This window comes from Sminthopsis crassicaudata, chromosome 3 (genome assembly GCF_048593235.1).
Source record: "Sminthopsis crassicaudata isolate SCR6 chromosome 3, ASM4859323v1, whole genome shotgun sequence".
Lineage (NCBI taxonomy): Eukaryota > Metazoa > Chordata > Mammalia > Dasyuromorphia > Dasyuridae > Sminthopsis > Sminthopsis crassicaudata.
Genome location: NC_133619.1, coordinates 350,631,714 through 350,653,997, shown reverse-complemented (window position 1 = coordinate 350,653,997; position 22,284 = coordinate 350,631,714).

The window sequence follows — 22,284 nt, the reverse complement described above, 5'->3', positions numbered from 1 at the left end:
ATAGTCCATTTATTCCTATACTTTCAAGTGTTTTTAGTAGCAATGGATGTTGGATTTTATCAAATGCTTTTTCTGCATCTATTGAGATGATCATATGGTTTTTATTAATTTGGTTATTAATATGGTCAATTATACTAATAGTTTTCCTAATATGAAACCAGCCCTGCATTCCTGGTATAAAACCTACTTGATCATAGTGTATTATTCTGGCGATGATTTTCTGAAGTCTTTTTGCTAATATCTGATTTAAGATTTTAGTATCAATATTCATTAAGGAGATTGGTCTATAGTTTTCTTTCTCAGTTTTCAGTCTACCTGGTTTAGCTATCAATACCATGTCTGTGTCATAAAAGGAGTTTGGTAGCACTCCTTCATCCCCTATTTTTTCACATAGTTTATATAGCAATGGAGTCAGTTGTTCTTTAAATGTTTGATAGAATTCACATGTAAATCCATCTGGTCCTGGGGATTTTTTCCTGGGGAGTTGATTAATAGCTTGTTCTATTTCTTTTTCTGAAATGGGACTATTTAAACAGTTTACCTCCTCCTCTGTTAATCTAGAAAGCCTATATTTTTGGGGGTAGTCATCCATTTCACTTAAGTTATCAAATTTATTGGCATAAAGGTGGGCAAAGTAACTCATTATTTCTCTAATTTCCTCTTCATTGGTGGAAAGATCCCCCTTTTCATTTGTAAGACTATCAATGTGATTTTCCTCTTTCCTTTTTATGATCAGATTTACTAATGTTTTATCTATTTTATTGGCTTTTTCATAAAACCAACTCTTGGTTTTATTTATTAATTCAATATTTTTTTTAACTTTCAATATTATTTATTTCTCCTTTTAATTTTAGTATTTCAAGTTTAGTTTTTGGTTGGGGGGTTTTAATTTGGTCTTTTTCTCGCTTTTTAAATTGCAGGGCCATTTCATTAATCTTCTCTTTCTGTATTTAGTTCAAATAAACCTCTAAAGATATAAAAATTCCCCTTATTACCATTTTAGCTTCATCCCACAAATTTTGGTATGATGTCTCACCGTTGTCATTATCTTGTGTGAAATTATTAATTGTTCCTATAATTTGCTGTTTTACCCAGTCATTCTTTAAGATGAGATTATTTAGTTTCCAATTACTTCTTGGTCTATTTACTCCTAACTTCTTATAGAATGTAGTTTTTATTGCATTGTGATCTGAGAAGAAGGCATTTACTATTTCTGCCTTCCTGCATTTAATTTTGAGATCTTTATGTCCCAATATATGGTCAATTTTTGTATAGGTTCCATGAACTGCTGAGAAGAAAGTATACTCCTTTCTATCACCAATAAGTTTTCTCCAAAGGTCTATCATACCTAGTTTTTCTAATGTTCTATTTACCTGTTTACTTTCTTTCTTATTCGTTTTGTATATTTGTATTGTTTTGATGTATCTAATTCTGAGAGTGCAAGGTTGAGATCTTCCACTATTATGCTTTTGCTGTCTATTTCTTCTTGCAACTCTCTTAACTTTTCCTTTAGGAAGTTAGATGCTATACCACTTGGTGCATATATGTTTAGTATTGATATGGCTTCATTATTTATGCTACCTTTCAGCAGGATATAGTTTCCTCCCTTATCTCTTTTAATTAGATCAATTTCTGTGCTTGATCTGAGATAAGGATGGCTACCCCTGTATTTTTGGCTTCACCTAAAGCATCATATATTCTGCTCCAACCTTTTACCTTTACTCTGTATATATCTGCCTGCTTCAAGTGTGTTTCCTGTAAACAACATATTGTAGGGTTCTGACTTTTGATCCAGTCTGCTATCTGCATTTAATGGGAGAGTTCATTCCATTCACATTTACAGTTAAATTTACTAATTCTGTATTTCCTGCCATCATATTATCCCCTGATTATGCTTTTTTTCCCCCTTTTCCCCAGTATTTAATTTATGGACCCCACTTGTGATGCACAGCCTTCCCTTTTTAGTATCCTTCCCCCCTTCTTTTAAGTCCCTTCCTATTTCTTGTACCCTTCTCTCATTCCTCTTTTCTTTTTCCCTTTCCCTCTCCCCCCCTTATAATGAGGTGAGAGAGAATTCTCTGAAAAACAAATCTGTCAATTATTTACTCTTTGAGCCTCTTCTGATGAGAGTAAGATTCACACAATGTTTCTCCCCCTCTTTAAATTCCCTCAGATGTGGTAGATTTTCTATGCCTCTTCCTTGGATGTAGTTTCCCTCTTTTTATCTCTCATTTCCCTTTTTCTGATACTATCCCCTTCCGTTTACTGCTTCCCTTTTTTATGTTATATCAGTAAAATCAAATTATCCATGTGGACTTTCTGTATATCCACTACAGAGATACAGTTCTCAAGAGTTCTTTTTACCTTTTTCTTCTTCTCTTCAGTCTTGTGCATGTAGATCAAATTGTTTTTTGTTTATGTCTGTTTTTTTTTTTTTTTCTTAGAAACAAATGTAATTCTTCTGTTTCATTAAATGCCCATCTTCTTCCATGGAAGAAAATGCTAAACTTGGCTGGGCAGTTTATTCTTGGTTGCAGTCCTAGTTCTTTTTGCCTTTCAGAATATCAGGTTCCAGGCCCTTCAGTCCTTTAATGTGGAGGCAGCCAGATCTTGTGTGACCCTTATTATGGCACCTTGATATTTCAATTATTTTTTCCTCCCTGCTTGCAATATTTTTTCCTGAGTTTGGTAGTTCTGCAGCTTAGCCACCATGTTCTCTTGGAGTTCTTTTTTTAGGGTCTTTTTCAGAAGGTGTTCAATGAATTCTTTCAACGCCTCTTTTCCTTTCTGTTTCTATTATCTCTGGATAGTTCTCTTTGATGATTCCCTGTAAAATAGAATCTAGGTTCTTTTTTCATCATAATTTTCAGGAAGTCCAATGATGCTCAGATTATCTCTTCTCGATCTATTTTCCAGGTGTAACGATTTTCCCAGTAAGTATTTGACGTTATTCTCCAGCTTTACATTTTTTTTTTGTTTGTTTGTTTGTTTGTTTGTTTTGTTTGACTGTTTCTTGGTTTCTCAGTGAATCATTCATTTCTGTTTGTTCCGTCCTGATTTTTAATGAGTTATTTTCTTCATTCACATTTTTAGTTCTTTTTGTATAAACCCAATTGAGTTTTTAAATGAATGAATTATTTTGCTCTGTTGAAATTTTTTTCATTTCATTAATTTTTTTTAGTGAGTTATTTTATTTTTCCAATTCAGAAATCCTACTTTCTTGAAAATTTTTTCTTTTGCAATTCAGAAATCCCACTTTCCTGTGATTTTTAAACCTTTTCTAATTCACAAATTTTGTTTCCCTGCACCTCCTGTGAATTCTTTATTTTTTCCAACTCAAATTTCAGGGCGTTGTTATTCTCTATCATAGCTTCTCTTTCCTTTCTTCATTTTCCTTCAATCTCTTAACTTTTTAATAGTCTCATCTAGGAGAGAGTTATGTGATCGGGGGCAAGTATCATTCCCCTTTAGGGTGTTATCTGGAGACTCTCTGCTGTTAGCCTCCTTGGAGTTGGATATCTGCTCTTTCTCTGTACAGAAGGTGTCAATCGTTCTCTTCAGCTTCTTACTCATTGTTAATACTCTGTGTGGCATCTGCCCTTTGGGTAGGAAATTTATCAGCTTCCTCCTAGATAGGGATAGGTTGCTGTTACCCTGTGTTTAGACTAAGAGAGAGCTCTGGGAGAGAAATCCCCTCCCCCTGGAAGTGACTTAGAGATGGTTAGCACAGCTGGGTTGCAAGGAGTGCCCAGTGAAGGACCCTTATTTTGCGGCCTAGTGACTGCCCTGAGACTAGAGGCTGAACAGTAAAAGCAACACAAACCCCAGCCAAAGCCTCCTGTGGAGCTGTGGATATTGGCAGCTGATGTGAAAAGCCCCTGCGTTCAAACCGGAATTGTCTGCCTGGAAAGCACAGTCCCTGCTACAAAGGTTCTGCTGTTATGGGAGTTCCACTGCTTCTGAAATTTTGCTTACAGGGAGAATTCCACTGCTTCAGCCTGAGCCCTGCACTATGTGGATTAGTGGCTGCCTCAAGCTGTGTCCCTTGCTGTTTAGGTTCTTAACTGCCCCAAGGAAAAGCCCCAGACAGCAGCAGGCAGCTGCACAGACTTGCCGAGATCTGTTAGGTCGCTTCTGGTTTGGGGTAATTATATTTTCTGGCTATTGCTTTAACGTGGCTTTGATTTCTCTTCTGATCTGCTATTTTATAAACTGAGTAGAGCTATCAGCCTATGCCAGATTCTTTTATCTCAGTGGCTTCTCTGATCCCAGAGTTCTCCCCAGCCCATTTGGCACAGTGTGTTAGCTCCAATCCAACACTGTCTGTGCTGATCTTTTTTTTCCTCCCCTTGGAACCGACTTTTTCTGTTGAAATTCCAGAATGTCTTTGGCTGGTAAGTTGTGCTTCTAATCCTTGTGGTTTTTATCAGTCTGGTGTTATTTTTGAGGCTGATTTAACTAGTTGGTATTGAGGGAAGAAAGGAGCTTAGAAATATGCATATATTTTCTCCACCATCTTGGCTCTGCTCCCTCCAGACACTACTTTTCTATTAATATTTTTATATCTGTAATTAACCATATTGGATACAGAGCAAATGCTTTTTCATTCATAAATACATTACTTGAATCAGGGAATAGAAGTGAAAAGATGAAACCAGATGTAGTCTTCAAGCTCAAAAAATTTGTAATAACACAAATGTATAGAAACATAAGGAATGTGTATAAGCAACCACTATATTTTATTTTCTTTTAAACTTCCAATTTCATCAGTGAAGGATGGAAAATACTTTTATTAATGCAAATTAGTCATTGAGTCTCAGTGAATGTCTTAGATCTTTGAAGCATTAAAAGATTGTGACAATGACAAAGATAATATATGTCTAAGGCAGGAATTATTCTCAGATTTTTCTAAAGCCAAGGTTGGGTATATATCTACTACACTATACTGTCTTTCATATGAATTTGTGAGACACAACTGTGTAAGACTAACTACTCTAATCAATACAATGATCCAAGACAATTTCAAAGGAGTCATCATGAAAAAATACATCTATTTTTAATAAAAAAGTTAAGTCATATTAATTGATGAAGAATAAAGTAAGCCTGTGACAGCTAAATGGCACAGGGGATAGAGTATGAGGTCTGAAATCAGAACAATTCTTTTTCCTTAGTTGAAATATGCTCTTGAGATCCTAAAACAGGATCATAAATAAAATATTTCAGATTTTTGAATGGCTCCCCCTAAACTGATATCCACTTCAATACATATCCCAAAAGAATTCTCAGGCAAAATGCTAAACAATTTTTTAGCCAAACACTGCTTGAATATTTTCATTTGAGAAAGACGTAGTACTTGTTAAAGCAGAAAGCTTACAAAAGATGGGAATGATTTATAATGCATGTGGTGGAGGTGAAATCAACAAAGCTTATCAGTTGATTGGGTAGAACATGAAGGATATAGGAGAACAAAGAACAATTTCAGATTTGTGAAACTGAATGTCTTAAGCTATAGTGGTACCATGAATAGAAAACTTTAGAACAGAATATGTTTAAGGGGAAAAAAAGGGGGTAATGCTTTGGACATGTTGAATATAAAATATTTATGGGAACATCCACTTGGAGAGTTCCAAATAGTAGTTAGTTTATGATATACACTGGGTTTCAGAGGTAACTTTAGGACTAACTAAATTATATCTAGATCACCAAGAGAGGTTATAGAAAGAAGATAAGAAGGACCAAGACAGAGAATGGGGGAAGGGATACCTGCATTTGTTTATGTTTAGATTCTATTTTCTTTATTATTTTTAATTTTTTAAGATTCATTTTTAAGTTCCAGATTATCTTTCTTCCACAAAATATTACCCCACAGTTTGAGAAGACAAACAACATGATATATTATATATATATATATATGTGAAGTCAAGCAAAATAGATTTATATTTTAATCAGTTTGAAAACAAAGCAAGTAAAATAAAGCAAAAAGGATTTAACCACTCTGATCAATATAATCGTCTATAATAATTCCAAAGAACTCAATGAAAAATGCTTTTTACCTTAAGAGAAAGAACTGATGAACTGAGTGAAGTTTGAAGTGTATTTTTTGCTTTATTTTACTTGCTTTGTTTTCAAACTAGAAAAAACTTGCTATAAATATTCCTTCAGTTTCTTGTTTTTCTTTTAATTTTGACTGTGAAAAAACTTTTTAATTATATGAAATCAAAATTATCCATCTTACCTCCTCTGATACTTCCTATCTCTTAGTGTGGTCATGAATTATTACCCTATATGTATATCTGACAAATAATTATTTTTTCCATTGTCCCCTAATTTATTCATAAAATCACCATTGATGTTTATATCTTCTTTTTGTTTGTTTGTTTGTCCATTCTTTCAGGGCCTTGACATTTTATGGCACTTCTGGAAAGAGTTCTGTGCTACTTTCTTCGGGTTATTGTATAATTCCAAGATCTCAAGGACAGGCTGGGGACTCTTGCATTTTCAATGGTTTTAAGTAGTCTGTTATAGGACAAAGTATGATGGATGACCCTTTGGTCTACACTTTGAAAGTTCCTGAATTCAACATCTGTGTAAAAGCAGACTATTTTTTGTTATTGTTTTGATGAGGCAATTGGGCTTATGTGACTTTTCCAGGGTCACACAGCTCACAAATGTTAAGTGCTTGAAGCTGCATTTTACTCAGGTTCTCCTCACTTCAGTGCTGGTGTTCTATCTAGTGTGCCATCTTGCTACTCATAAAAAAGTAGACTATTTTTGAACTCAGTTCCTATTAGCCATCCAAAAACTCTGTTGGTTCAACTCAGAGCAAAAGAATCAGAGATAAATTTGTTGATTTAAGATTCTTTTGCTAGTTTTTATTTTTAGGCTGGATTAGATGATGGAAGACCCTGCTTTGCTACTGAACCATGCTATGCCTGATGCCACAGTTGCTGATGGCTTCTGAACTTCTTCCTTTCTCAATACTTCCCAGGGTCTTCCTATCCAAGAATATTACTGCTGGTGTACAAATTCCCTTCTCATACTACCCTGTATTTGAGGGTTTGGATGGGGTAATAAACATCAAAACATCTAATTGGCCATGATTGTCACATTGTGGATCTAAGATGCCTCAGTATAGATTTGAAGTCTCCTTTTGTCTTTGTACCAAGTCTCTGCTAAGTTGCTGAAGAGCTTTAGAAGCAGCACCCTTATTTCCCTGTCCAAAGACATATCTCTTTGTGTTGTTCTGGGTTGGACAAAGATGTCACTATGATATTTTTTCTATATTTTCCTATTAGGATTCAGTCTGGAACATTTGGTTCCATTTCCCTCGACTATATAATTTAGCAACAAAAAAATATTATTGGTAACCTGGTAGAAGCTTTACACTAGATTTTATATCACAGTCTGTTTTGCATCGGATAGGAAGGTGAGGAGGAGACAAAAAGGAGGCAACAAATATTGAGGGTTTTTCTAGGTGTTAGAATATGAAAGTGAAAGGATATACAGAATGGTAGGGACAAGTAAATGGATTTGTATTTGTTTTGTTCTAGGATAGATCTGTTTATATTTGTAGTCATTAGCGAAGGAGCCAGTGGCAAAGAGAACTAAGATTAGAGAGGCAAGGTGATTAAAGAGGCAAATTGTCAAAGGAAATAATGAGATGATAAAAGATGAGATAAAAAATATAGATTATGGGTGAATATAGTAGATGGAAGCTGCTTCCTAGCAGATTATACCAAGAGATCAGAGAATGAGTTATGATACTGAAAAGTTTTAAGACATAGAATGAGGGAGAGGTGGCATCTTATTTGAAAATTCACCTCAGGTAGGAAGATAGTATTCTAAATCTAAATCTAGATCTTCCACACTCCACTGGGATTCAAACATGTATGTTTTCTGCTAAACCCATAAAAAAATCACCTCTAAACTTCCATATTCAAATGAGAAATTTACAGAAGGATTGCTTGGGTGCTCAGAAATTATAGAATAGGCAAGTTGGTGGCCTAAAGCAGGTCCCTATTAAGGAAGAGGTCTCTTATGGAAGAGGAGCAGCACCCACAGTACCAACCATGAGAGCACTGGCCACTGCCCTTATCTGAGCTCAGGGGCTGCCCAGCATTCTGGCAACTTATTTTGGTACTCACTGTGTCGGGTTCATTATCAGGCAAAGGAAGAGCAATAGTCACCATATCATGGTCAGTCTGTCAATTTGTAATAATTAAAATAGTTAAAGCAAAGTAAAGTAACTGCAGAGGGAAAATAAGTGCTGAAGAATGTGAGATGTAGGATAGTTAGTGGGAGAGATACACCATTCCTAGCTGTTCCAAAAGTTGTCTGAGTGTCTACAGGAATCCAATCCTTTCATAGCTTAGTGGAGAGTATCATCTCAGGGCACACAGAGAAATAAGAGGGGACAGAGGCAAAGGAAAAATAGAGAGGGATAAATAATTAGGAGAATGGTCATAAGCAGAATAATCTCAAATGTTGGAGAGAAACATGAAAAAATCAAAAGGAAAAAGAAGAAAGTACATACCTTGGATAAAAATGGGGTAATGAAAAGAACAATATTATAAAGGAAACTGGATGTTTCACATGTAAGATCACAAGGAAAAGGCAATTTCTCTTTCTTCTACATTTTTTTCTTTTTTTTTTTTTTTAAAGTGAAGTGATGTTAATTAGAAAAAAATGCAAGAGTATACTCTGGAAGAAAATACATGATTTACAATTCTAAAAATGAATGGGATAAACTAGCCCATAAAACAGATAAAACAGATAAAGTAAAAGACAAGAATGGATTAGTAAACACAATACTGCAATGTGTTGTTTAAAAGAAATATACTTAAACCATAAAATATAGAATTTAAAAGGGGAAAAAGAATTTATTATGTTTTGGATGACCACAAAAAGGCAGGGATAAAAATTGTAATTTTAGGAAAAACAATAATAAATATAAAAAAGATTATATGAGGTAAATAGGGAAATTGTAGAAAAGGCTTTTTAGAAAAATCAATATAATAATAAAAATCAACATACACAAACACACACACATACATACACATACCCTAATAGAATGCATAGTATCATAGCATTTAAAACTTTAAGGGAAAGTTAATCAAAGTGGAGAGAGAAAAGATAGTAAAATCATTATACTGGGAAACATTTAATGAATTCCTTTCAGCTTAGACAAATCTAACCAAAGGATAAACAACAAAGAACTTGAATGGAATTATAGATAAATTAGAAATGCTAGTTTTTAGCATTAGAAGTTACTGAATATGTATAAAAAGGGATTTTAATACCTCTCAATTGTACATGGCATCTTTATAAAAATTACACCTTTACTGTTGTATAACAATCTCCCCAAGAAAATTGCATAGTAGAGGAAATATAAAATAAATGATTTACTGATAATAATGCAAACAAAGAGATTTTAATAAAGAATTTAATCCTTCAGAAAAACCAACAAGCTTTATATGATTTTGCATATATATATATATATATATATATATATATATATATGTGTGTGTGTGTGTGTGTGTGCATTTATGAATATAGATATATGTGCATTCACACATGTAAGTTTGTGTGTGTGTGTGTAAATGTAGCTATGCTTCATTGTGGTTTTCTTGGGGGCAGGAAAGAAAGAAAGGGAATAAAATAAAATAAAAAGTACAAAGCAGAGAAGATAAAAAAAATCTACAAGGCAGCAAAGGAAAAAATGGACTGCTTTGAACGCAATGTGTAATATTTATTACATATGCTTTCTTGAAATGGAAATTTATTGCTTTGCATTTTGAATTCTCTATTTTTTCTGTTGTGCAAATGGCAGTGCTTTTTTTCTTTTTCTATTTTGTATTTACATTTTAATAAATTAATTAATTTTTAAATAATTTTAAAGTGATTGGACACTAAATAGCAATTTTAAAGAACTATTGGGCCAATAACAAATTATTGAGACAAAAACTTGATAAACAAAAATGACAATAATGAAACAATGTAGCAAAATTTACAGAGTGCAGCAAAATAGTTCTGAAGAAAAAAAATTATTGTTAAGCATTTTCTTAACAAAAGAAACAAATAAATCAAAGAATTGGACATGCAAATTTAAAATAAAAAAATTGAATTAACAAATCAAAAATTCCAACTAAGAAACAATGTAGAAATTCTAAAAATTCAACCAAAGATAAATAAAATTGAAAGCAAAAAGTCCATTTAAATAATGTAGTAACTATTTAAAAATCTAATTAATATTCAAAATATTTTAAAAAGAGAGATTGAAAGAAGAAAAACAAATTTCAAAAAGGAAAAAAGGAAGTTATGACAGTTCAATAGGAACCAAGGTAAATTATGAGAAACTATTTTCCTGATAGATAAGATATGTTAACAATACTAATGACTTAGAAGAAATAGATGGATAACTTAAAAACAACATACCTAAGTGAAAAATAAAAATAACATAAATAACTCAGTCTTAGAAATCCTAATTGAATAAGCCATAAAATCACTCTCAAAGAAAATAAATTTGATCCAAGGATGGATTTATAGATGAATTCTATCAAATATCCATAGAATAATTCATTATAATAAATAAGCTGGTAGAAATAAGACAAGGATTTATCCTTTCAGTTCCTTTTTATGATAGCAATACAGCCTTGATATACAAACTACAAATCAAGAAAAGACTATAAACCAATATTCCAAATAAATATTGATGCAAAAAAATTTAATAAAATATTTGCTTCTGTGTTAAAAATGAGAAACAATAACCATTATATACTATAGCAAGATTGAGTTTATATAGAGTCTAGTGTTGGTTCAATGTAAAGAAGACTAAAAAAAACAATAAGCCATATTAATAATATAAATAACCAAAATATGTGATTATATCAATAGATGCTTTAAAAGTTTTTGACAAAATACAAAAACTCATTTCTATTTAAAAATTTATGAATTGTAGGAATAAATGAACCTTTTAAAAATATATATATTGTAAATAGCATTTACCAAAACCCAAAAGCCAACATTATATATAATGGAAGAAAAGAAAAATTCCTTTCCAATAAACTCAGATGAAACAAGTATTTCTCTTATCACCACTATTACTCAATATAAGTAGCAAATATTAGAGATAAAAATGAGGTATTTTAATTAATTCCAATTAATTTTTTAAAACCTACTAAAATTATGACATGATACTATGTGCTAAGGATATTAAAGGCAAAATTAAAAGTAGCCCTTTTACCTCAAAGAACTTGTGTTCTCCTGGGAACATCAGTTATACAGAAAAGTAACTTAAAAGACCATTTGAGAGGGAGAATACAACCAAATAGTCTTCTCAGTATGAGCTACAGTGTTTATCTTGCACGCCCCCATCCTCCCTCTGCTACTTTTCCATCCCACCCCCCCCCCAATCCAAATTGACTACTTGGTGACTTCTCCAGATATAAACAGAAAGCATTTATTTGGTTATTATAAGAAGCAATCCAAGCACATCAACTGGACAGTTCAGAGTGGTGTATAGTATATGGCGAAAACAGAAAATGGATTATATAGCAGAAAATATGCTTGTATATCCCTCACTTCTTGTTAATTTTTAAATTCATTAGATGAATTGAAAAGGAGGTAACTATTGACCAATGGTCAACAGTGCTGTCTATTTCCTGTGGGTCATGAGGCTTTCTGAAATTTAGACCTAGGGTTTGACCTTTTCTGCCCTAAAGCCCTCTGAGAAGAGGGATCACATGACTTCCTGAAACTTAGGCCTAAGGTCCTTTAGCCTCTGAGAAATCTTCACCTGGTCCTATTCATCAGGTTTCCTGCATATGATGTTAAGTGGAAAATTTAGCCCTCCTCTAAGATCACATAGAGAATAATCAGAAAATGTGCCAAATAATACAAAAGCAAAATATACAGATAAAGAAAATTATAATAAAGATCTTTCTTAAAAAAAAATCATACTACATGTCATCTGATTTGCTCTGATCCAGTTTGGATGGAAGAGGGGCAACACCCACAGTAACAACCTTGAGAGCACTGGCCACTGCCCTTATCTGAGCTCAGGGGCTGCCCAGCATTCTGGCAATTTATTTTGGTACTCACTGTTTTGGGTGCATTATCAGGCAAAGGAAGAGCAATAGTCACCATATCACGGTCAGTCTGGGAATTTGTAATAATTAAAATAATTAAAGCAAAGTAAAGTAACTGCAGAGGGAAAATAAGTGCTGAATAATGTGAGAAGTAGGATACACCATTCCTAGCTGTTCTAAGAGGAGATAGAGAAAAAAACACCATAAAATCACTACCATAACCACAAAACTCTCTAATACAATGAAGAGACATTGTAAATTAAAAGACCTTAGGGAAATAGAGCACAATTCTAGAAAATGTAAACAACTTGGTGATAATTACAAATCAGAACAAACAACAGTTTGCCCATAAGAATTCTGATACAGGATGATTGGATAGAAGAGATAAGAGGTGAGTCAAAATGGAGTCCTAGACGAAAAACTTGGAATAAGAATAGCTGATGGCTAGCAATTGGCAGAAAAATTGTTGCAGATGACAGGTCAACAAAAATACCATTAGAAAGCAATACAATTAGATGGAGTCAAGATGGCAGAGTGAAGACAGGAAATGGCCTGACCTCTCCTCCAAATCACTCCAAATTCCTTTAAATAATGACTCTAAACAAATTTTGGAACATCAGGACTCCTAAAAAGACCGAGAACATTTTCCAGCTGAAGTTAACTTAGAAACTCAGAAGAAAAGGTTTGGGATACCAGGGTGGGAGCCTAGTGTACAGTACTTGTGCAGGCCATGCTAGCACAGCTCTGGACCCAGCCCCAGTCCTGGATGTGGCCCAAGCCCCAGCCTGCCTTCTGAATCAGAATCACTACTGGTAGTTTCAGATGTTTCAGCCCAGAGGCACCAAAGCAGCCGTGGAGGGTCAGCAGAACAGGTCTGTGGAACCAGGGCAGGAGCCTAGCACACAATCCCAGAGCAGACTGCACCAGCACAGCTCCAGCCCCAGTCAGGGGATGCAGTTTCAGAGAGGTGAGACCTCTGAATTAGCAGCAGTGCTGAAGGCTTCAGGGGACCTACATATGGAAAGACATGGTTTGAGTGCTAAATATAGTCTTTTAACCATTATACTCTTTAAATATCAAGACACCAATAAACTAAGGAGGGGACTTGAATATTATCAGGAATTTTAAAGAAGTCGAAGACACACAATCAATGTCTTGAAGGAAGAAGGCTGATTGTTCCTTAGAAGTAAAGTAGATTAGGAAAGAGAAAAATCAAAAATGGGGAAAAGGCCAGTTAGAAAATTATTGTAATAGTTGGGGTGAGATGTTAAGTGAGAATGATTATATTTTCTACAAGTATTTAAATGTTTACAACCAGATGGTAACAATGCTTTTACAGAATTTGAATGCCCCAGTCTGGGAACAGTTGTTATAAGTATGCAAAATAAACAGTCAATTGTATGATTTTGTTTCAGAGACATTGAGAAGGCCCTTCTACCCAAAAGAGATTTCTTTTAGAGGTAACTGAAATTCCAACATTATACAAGAATTCTTTTGAGTTTAATTTATAAAAGAGCAGGTAAATGGCACGGTGAAGAAAGTACCAAACCTGGAGTCAGGAACATTCCTCTTCCTGAGCTTAAATATGGCCTTAGACACTTACTAACTGTGTGACTATGAGTAGGTTACCTTAGCCTGTTCACTTATCTTTATCTATAAAATGAACTCTAGAAGAAAATGGCAAAGTATTCCAATATCTTTGCCAAGAAAACATTAAATGGGGGTACAAAGAGACAGACATAACTGAAATGACTGAATAACAACAAAACTATAACAATTTTCTAAACTCCTATGCCCTGGGAAGTATAGAGCTTCAAGACATTATTTCCTTTTTCCTATGTTTGAAAGCAAGTTGAGAAACAGACCTTGAGAAATAGGAAAAAGAAAGAAGAAATTAAAAAAAAAGTTAGGAAGGGGATAAGGAATGTTTCCCTGACATCAAAGTTAAATTTGCCTCTTTAAAATTTTAACCAGTCATTCCTAGTTCTGTCCTCTAAGTAAACAGACAGACAAAACAAGTCTAACATCTTCCATATAACCTTTCTTCAGATATGTGAGCACAAGCACATTTCTTGGTTTTTTTCTTCAGATAAAATATTCCTAATTACTTTAATGACTCCAAAAGTGGCCCATGACATATTAGGCCATTTCTGTCTTGAGATCTGTACTTTTAAAATCATTCTTGACCTCTCATAAACTTTAGATATCATTGACAACAGATAAACCTTTTCCCTGCTTGACTTTAATGATAAAGCTCTCATGTGGGTTTCTCCTTAAATAATTGACCATTATTTCAGTTTCCTTCTTTGAGTCATCTATTTTCCTCCATATAACTGTGGCTATTTATGAGAGTTTCTCTCTCTCTCTCTCTCTCTCTCTCTCTCTCTCTCTCTCTCTCTCTCTTATATATATATATATATATATATATATATATATATATATATATATAACCTTTTTGTAAGGAAACTAGGTGACATAGTGGATAGGATGATGGATCTGAAATTAGAATCAACTTTCTGAGTTCAAAACTAGTCTTGGATACATCCTAGTTATGTGACCTTAAGCAAATCACTTAACTTGTTTACCTCAGTTACCTCATTTGTAAAATGATCTGATGAAAGAAATAACAAACCATATTATTATCTTTGCTAAGAAAACTCCAAATGGGGTTATGAAGAGTTGGGCATGAGTGGAAAAAAAGAACAATGACATATATCTTCTTCCTTGGTGCTTTTAACAATATTCATAGAGTCAACTCTCGTCTTTTTGCAGATAACTACATTTCTATGAAGGAGTCCTAGAGTTTGATTAGGTTTGAACTAACTCAAGTGATAGATACAATGAGAGAAAGTGGAATGGTAACTGGTGAGTGATAATGGATGAAAAAAGTAGTATAGTTGTATTGAAGTGAGGTCACTAGCTCTCATGGAGAACATGGGATTCAATTAATCTTTTTTACCATTTAAATAGTTGGATCACATGCATTTAAAAATCATGTTATGGGTCTCTAAAAATATATGGCCCACCTTTGGAGATAACTAGCACCTCAAAGGATGCCCACAATTATATATACCTGAATGGTGTCAGGTATTTAATTAACAGGAGAGTAGTAACAGTTATTCATAAAAGAGTACATAAGAATCCAGAAGGAAGGGGAATGGGGAAAGTATATGACATTAAATAAGTACTTTGCAAAGGTAATTTCTTCAGGGGAAAACAGAATACACTGTTCCTATGTCACTATATTATTTCTTCCAAGTAAGTATTGTTTCCATACCTTTGAACATGTTCTTAGTATACTCTAAATTTCAGTCTGTTAGTCATATCTGACTCATAATGACTTTATTTGGGATATTCTTGGCAAAGATACCAGAATGGTTTTGCCGTTTCCTTTTCTGGCTCAGTTTACAGATAAGAAAACTGAGGCAAAAGAGGGTTAAATGATTTACTTAGGACCACATGTAGCATAATTCTAGTTCAATTGCCCTGATATTGATTCTACATTCCTTCATGGATTATGAATTTGGTTGAACCAAGATATTCACCTATGAAAATTTGTGTAAAAATAAAAGGCAGAATATGCCGATAGCCAAGTGAGGGATACAAACTCAAAAGACCATAAAATTCAGAGAGAAGATAGATAAATAATCACAGAGAAAAAGAGAAACAAAGACACACAGAGAGAGACAGAGACACAGAGAGACAGAGACAGACTGAGATAGAGAAATCAATGCGGACTAAAATTTATTTAAGAATTTATTCATAGAGGTAATAAAATTCAAATAAGGTCTTAAGAATATGATATTTAAAATTTTTTATTAAAGCTTTTTCTTTACAAAACATATACATGGGTAATTTTTCAACAGTGACCCTTGCAAAAATTTCTGTTCCAAATTTCCCCTTCCTTCCTCCTACCTTCTCCCCTAGATAGCAAGTAGTTCAATACATGTTAAATATATTAAAATATATATTAAGTCCAATATATGTATACATTTTTATACAGTTGTCCTGCTGCACAAGAACAATCGGATCAAGAAGGGAAAAAAAAACTGAGAAAGAAAACAAAATGCAATCAAAGAACAACAAAAAGAGTGAAAATGCTATGTTGTAATCAGTTCCCACAGTCCTCTCTCTGGGTATAGATGACTCTCTTCACTGAACAATTGGAATTAGTTTGAATTAACTCATTCAAATGAGAGCCAAGTACATCAGAATTGATAATTGTATATTCTTGTTGTTGCCATGTATAATGATCTCCTGGTTCTGCTCATTTCGCTTAGTATCAGTTCATGTAACTCTCTAGGCCTCTCTGAAACCATCCTGTTGGTTGGAAGAATATGGTATTTTTAAAGTAGAACAGAAGAGTATGAGTAAGGAAATGTACGGAACCAATAATGTGCATAGGCTCAAAGGATATATTTAGGTGGAAGGGACTTTTGAGATGACTTGGTTAAACTCTCTAGTTTCACAAATGAGAAAAAAAAAAGAGGTGAGTCTGCCTAGTTTAGAAATTTTCCTTGTGAATTAGGTAGAGATAAGACTGGAAATGAAGTATACAAGTATCTGATTTTGGTGGACTTTGAACTTATCATCATGTTCTCAGGGCAGTTCAAACAGAACTATAAAAATGTGTTTCCCTACCTTCAAGGGGGATAACAATCCAAGAAAAAGAAGTTGTCACAAAGCCAAGCTGAGTTTAGGACAGACAAATATGCATATAAAAATGATAATGAAAAATCACACAATCTTGTGAAAGAGTGATGAGAATTTCTTCCTGGGATATAGAATTTTTTTTTTTGCATTTATAGTCTTTATTTTTAATCCCAAGCACATGTTATACTTAAACCTTCTTAAATCCTAGGTTATTGGAGGTGGGTTTGTGCTAGAGGCATCTATCTAGGAAGGGCCATTGAGGCATAGCCAAGGTTATAAAGCAGATCTTATTTGCCTTTCTCTCTCTCTCTCTCTCTCTCTCTCTCTCTCTCTCTCTCTCTCTCTCTCTCTCTCTCTCTATATATATATATATATATATATATATATATATATATATATATATATACATATATATATATATATATATATATATATATATAAATATCTATCACACAGAATAAATACAAAACAAATACATTGTAGTTGAATGATGATAGACAAGACCAGGAAAGAACTCATACAGAAAATGTCATTTGTGTATTAAAGTTAGGGATTCTCTATGAAGCAACAGTTAGGAAGGGATGTATTTATAGTCATGGAGGGCCAAGGTACAAAGCAAAGATATAGGAGGCAGGTTATTATTTGTAAGGAACAGAGAAGACAGTATGTTTGGAATATCATCTTAGGAGAGCAGTGATATAAAATAAACCAAAAAAGAAAAGCTGGGTATATATAATGCCTCAACTTTAATGTCATGATGAGGAGGGGATATATAATGTCTCAACATTAATGCTATGATGGGGAGATGATTTGTTCTTTTTTACTTTATCTTAGAGAGTAATAAAGGAATCATTGGGGTTTTCATTATAATATAGATAGTCTATGTTCTAGAAAGATTATTTTGACAACTTGAGTGAAAAATGATTTGAAAAAGGGAGACACGAAATTATAGAGCAATTGTGAGACTTTTAAAATGAATTCTGGTGGTCGATATGAGTGTACAGAAAGGGACAGAAGAAAAATATTAATCAACAAATTTTCTTCCTCTTGGTAAAGAGGCATATAAGAACTTTGCTACAAGGCAAAGGGTGCTAGATTTTTGAGTCAGTGAATCTCAGTTCAAACCATGGTTTTTCCACTAAATTGTGTGAATTTTGGCAAATCACTTTGCCTCCATGGGCCTCAATTTCCCATTTGTAAAATGAGAGGGTTAAGCTAGATGACTTCTAAGATTGTTTCTAGTTCTAAATGCATGTTCCTATGAACTTACATGGGGAAAGAGGTCAAGAGGAAGGGCAAAAAAAGTAAGGGGAGGCAAATTAATCTATTTATTTAATGCTATACCAATCAGACTCCCAAGAAACTATTTTAATGACCTAGAAAAAATAACAACAAAATTCATATGGAAGAATAAAAGGTCAAGAATTTCAAGGGAACTAATGAAAAAAAAGTCAGAGGAAGGTGGTCTAAGTGTACCTGATCTAAAGCTATATTATATAGCAGCAGTCACCAAAACCATTTGGTACTGGCTAAGAAATAGACCGGTAGATCAGTGGAACAGATTAGGTACAAAGGACAAAAAAGGGTACATCTATAGCAATCTAATCTTTGACAAACCCAAAGATACCAACATTAGGGACAAAAATTCATTATTCAGAAAAAAACTGTTGGGAAAACTGGAAATTAGTATGGCAGAAATTAGATATGGATCCACACTTAACACCATATACCAAGATAAGATCAAAATGGGTCCATGATTTAGGCATAAAGAATGAGATAATAAATAGATTAGAGGAACAGAGAATAGTCTACCTCTCAGACCTGTGGAGGAGGAAGGAATTTATGACCAGAGGAGAACTAGAGATCATTATTGATCACAAAATAGAAGAGTTTGATTACATCAAACTAAAAAGTTTCTGTACAAACAATACTAATGCAAACAAGATTAGAAGGGAAGTAACAAATTGGGAAAATATTTTTAAAAGTAAAGGTTCTGACAAAGGTCTCATTTCCAAAATATATAGAGAACTGACCCTAATTTATAGGAAACCAAACCATTCTCCAATTGATAAATGGTCAAGGGATATGAACAGACAATTCTCAGATGATGAAATTGAAACTATTTCCACTCATATGAAAGAGTGTTCCAAATCACTACTGATCAGAGAAATGCAAATTAAGACCACTCTGAGATACCACTACACACCTGTCAGATTGACTAAGATGACAGGAACAAATAATGATGAATGTTGGAGGGGATGTAGGAAAACTGGGACACTGATATATTGTTGGTGGAGTTGTGAAAGAATCCAGCCATTCTGGAGAGCAATTTGGAACTATGCCCAAAAAGTTATCAAACTGTGCATACCCTTTGACCCAGCATTGCTGTTATTGGGATTATATCCCAAAGAAATACTAAAGAGCGGAAAGGGACCTGTATGTGCCAAAATGTTTGTGGCAGCTCTTTTTGTTGTAGCTAGAAACTGGAAGTTGAATGGATGTCCATCAATTGGAGAATGGTTGGGTAAATTGTGGTATATGAAGGTTATGGAATATTATTGCTCTGTAAGAAATGACCAGCAGGAGGAATACAGAGAGGCTTGGAGAGACTTACATCAACTGATGCTGAGTGAAAAGAACAGAACCAGAAGATCCTGTACACTTCAACAACAATACTGTATGAGGATGTATTCTGATGGAAGTGGAAATCTTCAACATAAAGAAGATCCAACTCACTTCCAGTTGATCAATGATGGACAGAAACAACTACACCCAGAGAAGGAACACTGGGAAGTGAATGTAAATTGTTAGCACTACTGTCTATCTACCCAGGTTACTTATACCTTCGGAAGCTAATACTTAATGTGCAACAAGAAAATGGTATTTACACACATATATTGTATCTAGGTTATATTGTAACACATGTAAAATGTATGGGATTACCTGTCATGGGGGGGAGGGAGTGGAGGGAGGGAGGGGATAATTTGGAAAAATGAATAAAAAATTAAAAAAAAAAAGTAAGGGGAGGGAAAAAAGAGATGAGAGGGAAAATGAGAAAATGAGAGAGACAGACAAACACACATGCAAACGCAGAGAGACAGAAAGAGAAAGAAAGACAGAGAGACAGAGAAAGAGAGAAAGAAAGTTAGAGGGAGGAGAGAGAGAGGAAGAAAAAGGGGGTAAGAGAGGGAGGGAGGAAGAGAGAGACAGACTGAGAGACAGAGAGAGAGAGAGAGAGAGAGAGAGAGAGAGAGAGAGAGAGAGAGAGAGAGAGAGAGAGAGAGAGAGAGAGAGAGAGAGAGAGAGAGAGAGAGAGAGAGAGAGAGAGAGAGAGAGAGAGAGATGAGGGGGGCAAGGAGGGAAGGAGGGAGAAGAAAGAGGGAGGAGAAGAGAGAGAGGAGTCCTGAGATAAAATACTGCCTTTATATAAATGGTACATGTAGTAGGATGTATCTTTTGAAATATTTTTGTAGTTCCAGTTCTGCCTCAATTTGCTGTGGTTGTTTAGGAGGTCTTAGTAGTCGTTGACACAATGTTTCTCACATTCTAACAACAATAAAAAAAGATTTTTATTTTTTTTTTGGTCATGCTTTAATTTAAACAATGTAGGTTTACATTATGAGGACACCCACTGGCAGGAGCAGAGAGCAAGAAAAAAGGGCAACAAAGGCATAATACAATCTGAATGGTTGCTGGGTCATAGATGCAGTATTTTTTTCAGCCCATGTTAAGAAGAGAAAAGGACTTCAGTGATTGTTCTGGAAATGATGAGTATCATCCAATGAGTAAGGGAAATATTTCCAGATGACTCCAGATGAGTCATAAATATAAACACACAAACAGATATGAATGGCACATCTATTTTTTTTTACATTTAATTTTTCACTTTTTTATAATTATTATAACTTTTTGTTGATAGATCATATGCATGGGTAATTTTTTTTACAACATTATCTCATGCATTCACTTCTGTTTCGACTTTTCCCTTCCCTCCCTCCACCCCCTCCCCTAGATGGCAGGTAGTCTTATACATGTTAAAAATAGTATATCCTAGATATACTATATGAGTGCAGAACCGAATAGTTCTCTTGTTGCACAGGAAGAATTGGATTCAGAAAGTAAAAATAACCTGGGAAGAAAAGCAAGAATGCAAACAGTTCACACTCATACAGGGTATTCATAATATATAAATATATATATATATATATATATATATATATATATATATATATATATATATAGAGAGAGAGAGAGAGAGAGAGAGAGAGAGAGAGAGAGAGAGAGAGAGAGAGAGAGATACGTGATCACACAAAAATGAATTCTAAACTACTGTTTTTACCACTTGAAATTTTGGATTGTAGGATAGATTTTAAATATGTAGAATTCAATTCTTAAAAATGCTTTCCCCGAATTTGTAGGAAGGTTGTTTTGTTTTGTTTTAAATTGAAGTAGGGAGTTTTTTTTTTTTTTTTTTTTTAATGTTTTAGTTTATTTTTGTGAAATAAAACAAAAAAAATCAGCAAATTTGTTGTGATTTCTATTTATCTGTTATTCATGTCTTGGTAAATTGTTTGTTAAATAAAACATTAAACAAATCTTAAATCCAGCCACCTTCAAGGGGAAAGATTGATGATTAACCTTCTGTCTTAATATAGGTTGAATGACAGGAATATGTTTGGGGAAGGCTATTTATCATATCCCTAGTGTAGGGGAAAATGTGGGAAATTCTATTATTGGGGAATAGGATTCATCAGGCAGACCTTGTATTATATATTGCCTAAACTGTGGCTTGGGATGTAAGGCAGCTGCCAAGACTATTAGTTCTAGGCCTGGATGACAGCTGACATTGCTAAAAGAGATTGCTGAGAGACAGAATTCCACAAGAACACAGCAGAGCGCAAGACAGGAGCTAGCAGAGAAAGGGAAGCAATCCGATTTTACTTAGAAAAATAAAATAAAAAGAGACAGTCAGAAAGCTTGGAAACAGGCCAAATTTTCTGGCATTTCTGATGGAATATGGCACTCAATCCAATAAAAGTCTAGTTTTGCACTTAGCACAGTGCCTGGAATGTATTAGGTGCTTAATAAATGTTTATTGATTGACTGATTTGTTTAAATAGAACCAGACAGCTTCAGGAACTGGTGCTGATTTGAGTTAGGAAGTGGGAGGGAAGACTAGAGAACTGGAGAATAGTTAATATTCACACTCCCTAGTGAACAGCAAAAAGACTTTAAGCCATTACTAAATGCCTCACTATGGCTAGCTGATCTGAGCTTCCTTAACAATTTCTTGTTTTAGTGGGGTAGGAAAAACAATTAAAGTCCTTATATCTTCTTAATTTTCCCGTAGTACATCAGTTTTGTACGTGAACTTTGCACATGAATAATCCAAGAGACATGTCCATAAAGGGTCCTCTAATTAAATTAAAAATGGCCTTTATGATATATAGGAACAATATTCTCTAGTTAATTGATTAATAAAATTTCTTACTACTCATAGACTTAGAACTATTCATAGCATTCAACTAGGTCTTGGTAGGCCTCT